General features: G+C 45.1%; 1 protein-coding gene across 1 annotated transcript in view; it reads left to right on the top strand.

Annotated features, from left to right (window-relative positions):
* The first annotated feature begins 511 nt into the window (after nucleotides 1-511).
* The window catches only part of LOC137614160 (cadherin-18), a 68,681-nt gene continuing 59,848 nt past the window's right edge, over nucleotides 512-9,344 (top strand). Inside the window, exon 1 of the mRNA XM_068343761.1 lies at nucleotides 512-642. The gene's annotated coding sequence lies outside the window, so the exon portion shown is untranslated. The remainder of the gene's footprint in view (nucleotides 643-9,344) is intronic.

The raw sequence follows: 9,344 nt of genomic DNA, 5'->3' as shown, positions 1-9,344 counted from the left end.
TAATTTTCCATCTTGTACGTAGATGGAGAACTTGTGCCGTTCATTCGGCGCCGCTGGCATCATTCAATCTCCGACTCGTAAACTGCAGGCGCCGGAATGGAACCATCGCTCTCCTTATACACTGATGACCTCTTTACTTCATGTTCTACGTTCATTTCCATCCATCCATCCGTTTTATATCCACTTATCCTTTGCAGGGTCACAGGAGGGCTGGGGACAGTCCCCCGGATGGGTCGCCGGCGCATCAAAGTGCTGACACATAGCAACCAATCACAACCTCACCTGAGGGAACCGGGACAGATGAGGGGTGGGGTGGTGACGGTGGATACGACACACAAACCTTCACATACCAACTCTGTAGGATCATCTCCTGGTCAAGTAGATGTTTGGAAGCGTTGACAGAACGGCCTTGCCGTCATGTGTGTTTACTCTTACATTGATAATGAGGGATTATCCGGGCATTAGCATTAGCATAAAGCCCTCAACCGTCTCACACATGCTGCCTGTTGCCGTCCACACCAGCAGCACCCACTGGAATCCCACCAGCACTTACTGGCAGTAACGGCCAACTCCGAGTCCAAACCCTCTCCCGCTTCTGTGCCTGGAATGAAAATTTTATTGCACATTATACAGCTTAATGAGGTAAGAGATTAAGACGTTGCCCTCACATTGCAGAGGCCGTATTAGCACAGTGGATTCGGAACGAGCTACCTCCCGCAGCATTGTTTGGGCTGAGAGTGATGGAGAGCTCGGTGATTACTCCATAAATCTCTAATTTGAATGTAATTTCTGGCCGTGAACGTCGGCGTCTGTAGGCGGGGGAATTCTCTTGGCCTCTGAGGTCGGCCAGAGAGTTTCATTTGATTTGAGTCGGAGGTTATTGCATGATGGAATTACACTATGGCGATTTGATGGTACTTGAAATAATCAGCAAGCATGAATTCGTCAGATTTATTCGCATTTTATCTTTATAAATTTGGTGGGTTCAGGATTTTTAGGTGGTAAAAATCCCATTTTTAAAGATGTGGATTCTCTGCTGGAGCAAATCGGTGGAAGAAATGTCGTATAAGTCTTATAGTCTATTTCTGCTCGGGTCGGGATGCTGCGTTGATTCAGAGCTGGAACGGGTGGGAAGTATTGATCTGGTTGTTACGGCGACGGGGATGGAAATTCAGGATGCTGTCTTGAGTTGGACGGTCTGACGTCTGGAGGTTTGGATTTCCTAGAGTCCGGAGAGACACTTATTCCTGACAGGCGGATGAAATGTCGCATTGCTTTCTTGGAATTTGAACAGGGGAGGCGGCTTTTTTTATTTTTTTTTATTTTTTTTTCAGGGCGGCGTTTAGCCTCATAAACTCTCACATTGATTTTATTAAATGTTTACAGCCCCTGTGAGTGAAGCACTTAGGTCCAGATTTATGGAATCTCCAATGGTTCAAATGTAAATGTCTGCGGCGGACGATGCTGCGGACCCATCCATCTACCGGTGGATCGACCATAAAGGCTATTTCCAGCGACTTGACTCGCAAACGCCGCTTGCTTTGGTGGGTGACAGGCTTATCCCACCAGATTATCGCCGCCATTCTGCTGCACGCCAGCTGGAGGCCGTATTTAGCAGCAGACGCTGACATGCTTGACCTCTGCCAGCGAGACACACACACAAGCTGGATTACCTGGTTATACACTCCTGATTCTCTAATCCCAGATCTGTCTAGCAAAGATTAGCACTGCAACAGCAAGGAGCGACAAATCTCAACCCCGTAACGTTTGCTAATATTTTTTTTCTTGAACAGCAGTCAAACTAGCTTTTAGTAAATAGCTACTGGAGCCAACGACGCTAAAATATTCATCGAGCTATTTCCAGCTTCCCCAAACATTGCTCTCATTAGATAATGATTCTCCCCCCTCCAGCGTGAGAAGGAGGAAGTTGTTTGTTGGGTTCCAGCAGAACAAAAAATGTGTCTGGGTTTGACAGTAAATTTCAAGATGGACCAAATTTATGTCGACATCGGTCAAATTGTTGCACTGGAGATGTAGCGTTTGAAAAATTATCGCTAATTTCATGCGTTAAAAGTGTTTGCGTTGAGGTTTAAGGTCTCTCCAGACGCCTCTGGATCATAGGTCAATGTTTGTGTAACTCTCGCTTCATGAATTTAACGTGCATTTGCAGAACATAACACAGTGTTACCTCCAGAGGAAGATGAGGCAGGAGCGGCATACAGATGAAGGAGCGTGAAAAATTAGCAAACAGCCTCGTTTCTCAGTGGGGGGAGCGTCTTGTTGCTCCAAGATTAAGAAGCGTCGCTCTTGGAGGAGGAGGCGGTGGCGGCGGCAGCGGCATCCTCGTGCCAAAGCAGCCATGAATGGAGGAGGAAAGGATTTGTCGTGCGGTTGTACTTACATTGTAGATTTAGGCCACGCCAGAGCTGTACAGCAAATGCAGAGTAAGGAAAACTCCTGTTGGCCTAAGTCAATATATATGGTATATACGATACGATATATACGGTATATACGACACGATATATACAGTATATACGATACAATATATACGATATGTACGATACGATATATACGGTATATACGACACGATATATACAATATATACGATACGATATATACGGTATATACGATATATACGGTATATACGATACAATATATACGATATGTACGATACGATATATACGGTATATACGACACGATATATACGGTATATACGACACGATATATACAATATATACGATACGATATATACGATACGATATATACGATACGATATATACGGTGCGCCCTTGTTCCTCATGGTTAATGCGAGTAACGAGGGCGCACTGGGACATTACACGTTTGTTTAATTGCATAAAACTCAGATTTTAACGCAGATTTTGCAGAAACACCACCAGACTCATCTGTTTGTGTTTCTTCCCATCATCCTTTGCTTCAACAGAAGCCTTTTTCAGTATATACGATAGAAAATAGGGTAATTATTAATGGATTGAGCTGTTAAACAAACGTGTAGGAGGACATTTGCTCTACTTCTATCAGTCGGAGTCTCTGGTGTGTCAGATGCAGAAAAAAAAAGCAGTAAAGAAACCATTTAAAATCTAAATTTTTTTATTTCGACGAGATTTAACCCAGTTAGCAACCTATTAATTTTGAATGCAAGAATTAATTAGGACATAGATGTGTGTGTTATATTTATGACCTGTGAATACCGGCGGTCAAGCAGCTGAATCTCCATGATTTTTTTGTATCTGACTGCTTTGCATCCAACTTTCCATATTTTTCGCACATCCTGCCGAACGAATCTGGCCACGTCCCATCATGCATCCTTCCAGTCGGGGACAATTTGAGTGACGCAGGTGTCCCGGCGCTGCCTCCGCTTCATGTGACTGACATCTGACAGTGTCGATTTCCACCCGGCGGGTCGGTATCGGGCTCAGAGGCGGCGTTCCGCTCGCCTCAGCTGCAGCGAATGCCTTTCAGACACGTGGGCGGCGTTAATGGAGGAAACGCGCTTGTCACTTCACGTTCCATCAAACGCTCTTGACTCAGCATAATGAAAGGCTCTTAAAGCCGCAGATGAAATGAAAACCGGCCTCTGAAATGGAGGTTTAACCAGCGGTGAGGGTTTTAAAAGGTGTGGTAAATGATAGTCTGGTCTTTTTTTATGCTTGTTTGTTTGATGGAATCCAACTTGCAGAATAATCTAATTGACCCTTTTGAGTTTTACCATCTTAACCCATCCCTACAAAAGCTTTACGATCATTTCTTCTTCTTACCTTGACTTCCTGGTTCTCTCTCTAGACTCCAGTCAGTTAACATCTACTTTTATTTGCCCATATGATGTTAGATCTACGATATAAGCTCCTCTCCAGCTTGTTTGAAGGAGTTAAAGAATAGTACGGACCAGGAAAAGTGAATTGCAGACAGCCTCTGGCCAAGCGTGGAACCTTTTGACCCGTGACTTCTCCGCTAAGTCCATCTATAGATATTACCGGACCTCTTTAGGCCCCAGAAGACTTTATTTTTTCTTCCAGCAAAAATCCGAGAGATATGGGACTGAATTTTTAGGGCCGTGCTAAAACAGTCTGGAATAAAGTCTAGAATATGGAATATGATGTAATTGACACACTAAACTAAATACAGTCGACTGGATTTTAACGAGGTGCTGCAGATGTTGGAGGATCCGTCTTGGGTCATTATGAAACGCCTCGAACACTCCAGAATCTACAGACTACAGCTGCTGCCGACGTTTAATTCCCTGCGGGTACATTTTGAACACATATTTAGATAATAACTAGGTGCATTTACAGTTTCACAATGTTCTATTGTGGTGGCAGCACCTTTTACACACCAATGAAAGCAGCTGTCGGGGTGTTTAATCAGGACTTTGTGCTCAATAGGGAGGCTGTTTAGTCCTGGTTATGGACACCTTGAAGGACATTCGTCCTGCAGTCCAAATCTGAGGCGTCTCAGAAGCTCTGGCTACACCTGAGGCTCAGACTAGTTCCTGGAACAATCACAGGATGTGTCTAGAAAGCTAGAGCAATGCTAGCAAGAGCTAAACACATAGATTACATAGATTATGGGCAGCTGGCACACAGTAAACATGATTTCAGTCACGCCAGCTAGTCGCTAGTGGCGTCTGACAAAGAGAAGAAGAAAATGGACACGGAATAGGACTTCAGGATGTCGTCAACCAATCAGTGGATAGGATCGACAGGAAGATAATTATGTCATATTATGTAGTGTCATGCTGTTTATGTGTCAAAGCTGCCACATCCTGGGCACCGCCACGCTGGGATGAAGGTTGCATGCGACCCACGAGCCCCTCATCATCGTTTCAAATCGCTCAGTGGCGTGAGGATGAGGATGCCTCCTACAGAACTCGTTCCATCGCTGTTAACTCCACTCTGCAGTGTCGTTCACACACTTCAAACACTCCAGCTCACGAGAGAAGGCTGAGTCGACGCCTCGTTTGGTCAGACAGCACCAACGGCTCTGCTGTGATTGGTCCGAGCGCGGCTGGACAGGCGAGTCGCTCTGCACACGTACTCAAGATATGTGTAGTTACCTTTTATGCATGTGCATTTCAACCGCTATTACCGGCAATTCTGCAAGGTCGTTGACCCAGAAGATGAAATGAATCCACCCCTTCTGCAGCATCCTTCTTAATGCATTAGCCGCTCGCCGTCATCCGGCATGCAGTCTCTCATCCAGCTATTATTATAGATGATTCAATGCCTTGTGGTCACCGTGCCTGCCCCGATATTAAAGTTCCGACTTGGATTTCATCCCCAGCTGCGGCACTCGGGCCCAGTATCGATCCCATCAATGATTCAAAGGGCAACAGGAGCCACGAAAGGCCACTAATAAACAAGCACATCATTGTTAATGGTATTTAAATTCCGGGAGGCGTTTTTATTTGAAACTGAGAAAATACGTGCAGAGCGATCTCCTCGTATTGAAGGATTCATAAAAACACTCGTTTGCCTCGTTTGTCTTGTTTGCCTCAAATCGCAAGTTCATCACATCGTTGCTCAGATAAATTCAACTGAAGTGAGCGCTGTTCGTTTACTGGGCGACAAAAGTCGGCGTAGTGAGTGTTTTTAATTAACCCCAGTTAACCGGAAAATCATTTAACTACAGTCATCCCTCGTTACTCGCTGTTAATGCATTCCAGGACCACAGGCAAAAAAACGAAATTCCGCAATGTAGTGATGAACGATTTTATTATTTAGGGTAATTTAAACGTTTATGAACCCTCCCCATACTGATATTAAACCACCTTCTATCTGTGTTAGCTTTCCAAACACTCTGATAGACTGTTTAAGGCATCTTGAAGCGCGAATACGCGAGGGATTACTGTGAGGTCTTTGTGGAGGGGTGGAGCTTAACTCAAGGGGTGGTTTGCCTCGTAAATTTGAAGCGCTTTCCATAAAAAATGCAAAAACGACTAAATATTTTTCCATTAAACTTTACGATGAGGTGAGTTTATGGTTTAGGCGTGTTTTTATTACACTTTCATACTTCAATCTATTAATGCAAGAACTTTTTGTCCGTCTGTCAAACAGATCGCAGAAATAGACAAACGTTCGTGGAACTCGTCAGGACGGTGGCTGTGCTTTGCTAGAATAAAAACACAAGGATTCAATATGAAAATTCTGAATAAATCATGTAATAAATGTCATATAAGTTATTATTTCACATGCTAACTGCTTCACCGTGGAGTCAGTCCCGCTTGGTTGCTGTGTCTATAAATGAGATCTCTACGCATGAGGGATCCTCGGGGCGCCGCCGGAGGCGGGAGCGTGCCGTTGTGGAGGCTTTCCAGCATTAACCTGCAGAGCATGTAGACTTTGTGACATCCTGCTATAATTTTATCATCTGGCTCTAAATGTACCATTTTACTCCGGCTGTCATGTCGGATGCCACCGACTGCGGGAAACAAAACCGTCCGACTGCAACGTTCCGCAAACATGCTTCACACGACGGCGCCGTGCTAACAGTGTACATATACCTCCTTCCCTTGTGAAACTTTTAAATAATTCATTCACAGCTACATTTCAGGCTTGTCAGACAGAAACTGAGGCTGGAACAGGTACGCCGTTCAACAAATCGATGACTAAGGGTTTGGCATAACATGCTACAGAAATAACAGCGTGACCTTTACATCTGAGTAACACACGGGAAAACATCACATTGCAATTAAAACCGGAGATATATAAAAAAGACTTTTGTACAAGTCAGAGTCGTTTTCACCTGCTACAGGTGTTATGGTTCATTTTTAAAAATAGAGTTTTTTATTATTTGTGCAGATATCTTTGCATAAACGTAAAAATCTCTAAACTTTCCGCTCAACAATTGTGCCAGATGCACAATTATCAAACTACTATTTGATTTGCAGTTTGATAATTGTGCACCTGGCATTGCATCCAGAGTGTCCCCTGCCTCTCGGCCATAAATCAGCTGGGATAGGCACCAGCAACCCCAGTGACCCACGAAAGCGGAAGAAGCAGATAAATGAATGATGGTAGCGTTCGCTGAATCTTCGGAGCCCGATTTCAGGGATCCGTAGATGATCTCAATCGGTGGTGTTCCAGTTTTTTTTTTTCCCCAAATGGAACGCCTGGTTCGTCAATTTGAGTCTGCCGTCTTAAATCCGATTGCACGCGGTTTCTTCCTCCTGCAGATCGGACGTCAGGGCGCAGATGTGGACCACAAAGAGCAGCTAATTGTGGTTGAAAATCTCCTCGCATGTTGAAATTCCGCAGACGTCTGCTCTGATTGGAGCTTAACGGGATGTGAAAAGGCTCTCGGTGGAGGAGGAGGAGGAGGAGGAAGTATCGGCCGTTCTTTCACCATCATCAAGGTTGTTGTCGTATTTCTGGTGCAGAAAAGGAGCGTCCTACAGAGCGACCTTTGACCCCTCTGTTAAGCCTCCAGGTATGACGGAGCGGCTTATTACGGCTCACGGAGAGGCTTTCAAGGACATCCATGTCTCCTCTTCCTGGTTTCATTCTTTAGTAAACAACCGCAAAATAAAAGGGAAACCAATCGTTCGTTTTCATCTCCAAACCTTCACGGGAGCGTTTGGTCTATTCGTCTTGTTTCTACATTTCACAGCTTCGTAGGTTGAATACTTTGCAAGGTTGTCGAGAAAGAGCAGCGATTTGACGACGGTCAGGTTGAAGGGAAGTATTTCTGTTATGAAACGCTTTCAAAGAAACCGACTACACAACTAATGTCGTTTCTCTACACAGCCTCGACTCTGGTGGGTCATTAACGGCAACTAAAAGCAAGGCAGTCACAGACTGCAACATCCCGTGACACTCCTGAAGTCAGAATTTTACCCTGACCTACTTGAATTGGTCATCAAAACTGCTAGTTTTCTCAAGGTCATCATCTCATTTTCATCCCCTTTGCTGCCTGAGTCATGTGCTTCTTGTTTCGTCTTTCTGTCTGCAACAGTTGTGAAGACATGGTGGACTAACTAACAGACGGACGGACACACCAACACGGACAATGTTCAGTCTGCAGAGGTTGCCCTAAATGGAGGTCAAGTGTTCGCCAAGTTGGACCTGAAGTCTCAATTTGAGGAACCAAATCATGAAATAAGATATTTGAAAGTGGGATTTAGGTGCGACTCACTTCTGTAATGTCCAAAACCACATTTATCTGATCTGTTCTGCCCCCAAAAATACATCTTTCATTGGCTGTTTTGTTCTGTTTCTAAACACACAACTGATATTTATTTCGGATATCCTTCGTAATTATCCCCGTTTCCGTTGGTTCCATCAGTTGGTGAGTACGCAGACGATGTAAATGAGACTCCTACCCGTGTGGAACACATTGACTCTTGACATCTTACCCGCCCAGCAGCGCGGCGTTAGTTTTGTAAATCACATCGAGTGAATTCATAATTAATGAGAGCGTAACGTGTGGATGGGGAGAAGGAAACCCCGTTTCTTCTTGGTATTTAAACAATGAATCATCAGTCAGTCGTTCAGACATCCAATCGGGGTGTAGGAGGGTGTGACCAATGAGAGTTACCTCCTGTCCCGTCACCATCATGTGCGACTGGGCATCCCTGTGGGCAACGACCCAATCAGAGTCTCCGGATGCGACCATAAATGATGCAACAAGGCAGGTGAGACGATTAAATATTCATGACAGCGTTTGAAATCACTGCAGGTGATGTCACGAATTAGCAGAAACATTTAGCGCTGATCTCTTCCATATATGGTCGCGCAAATCCGGGTTCGTACAGTGAAATCGCACGAGTTTGGTCAAGTTTGCCCATTGGCTTTTGCTTCCTGCAATTCCTGAGCAAAGATTTGAACCTTAGCAATCATTCTCGCTGTGAACCAAGCGTTAGCCAGGTCCCAAACTCTGCTACTCCTTTTTTCAACCTGAATTAACCCTTTAAATTCTTTATTTTTTTGCGGGAAAACAGTGCAGCTTGCGATCCGTGTTGCGCAGCGAGACGCTTGATGCATCCTAACAAGGAGACGTTTTGCCCTTTTGCTTGTCTGATTCCTGAGCAGCGTGTTTGGGGTTCCAGTCGTCGGAGTCCTTTCCTTTGGGGCAAGAAAAGAACGGTGGGAGTTTAATGGCGGTGGGGGGGGGGGTTGCAGTGTAACCTTGATGCCGGTCTACCGCTCATAAATCGCAGGCAGCAAACAGATTCCCGTGACTCTGAGCTCCGACGGAGTCGCCGCTTCCACCATTTGTCTGCCCCCTCCCTCAACCACCAACCCACCCCCCCATACACACACCCACCCGAACCAGCAGCTTGAAATGAGATTCAGTCGAGTGGATAATCCTTCAGTTCTGCTTAGCTGTGA

This window comes from Antennarius striatus, chromosome 20 (assembly GCF_040054535.1).
Source record: "Antennarius striatus isolate MH-2024 chromosome 20, ASM4005453v1, whole genome shotgun sequence".
In the NCBI taxonomy this organism is placed as follows: domain Eukaryota; kingdom Metazoa; phylum Chordata; class Actinopteri; order Lophiiformes; family Antennariidae; genus Antennarius; species Antennarius striatus.
The sequence above is the reverse complement of the archived record's forward strand: the minus strand, read 5'-3'. Positions and strand labels throughout refer to the sequence as shown.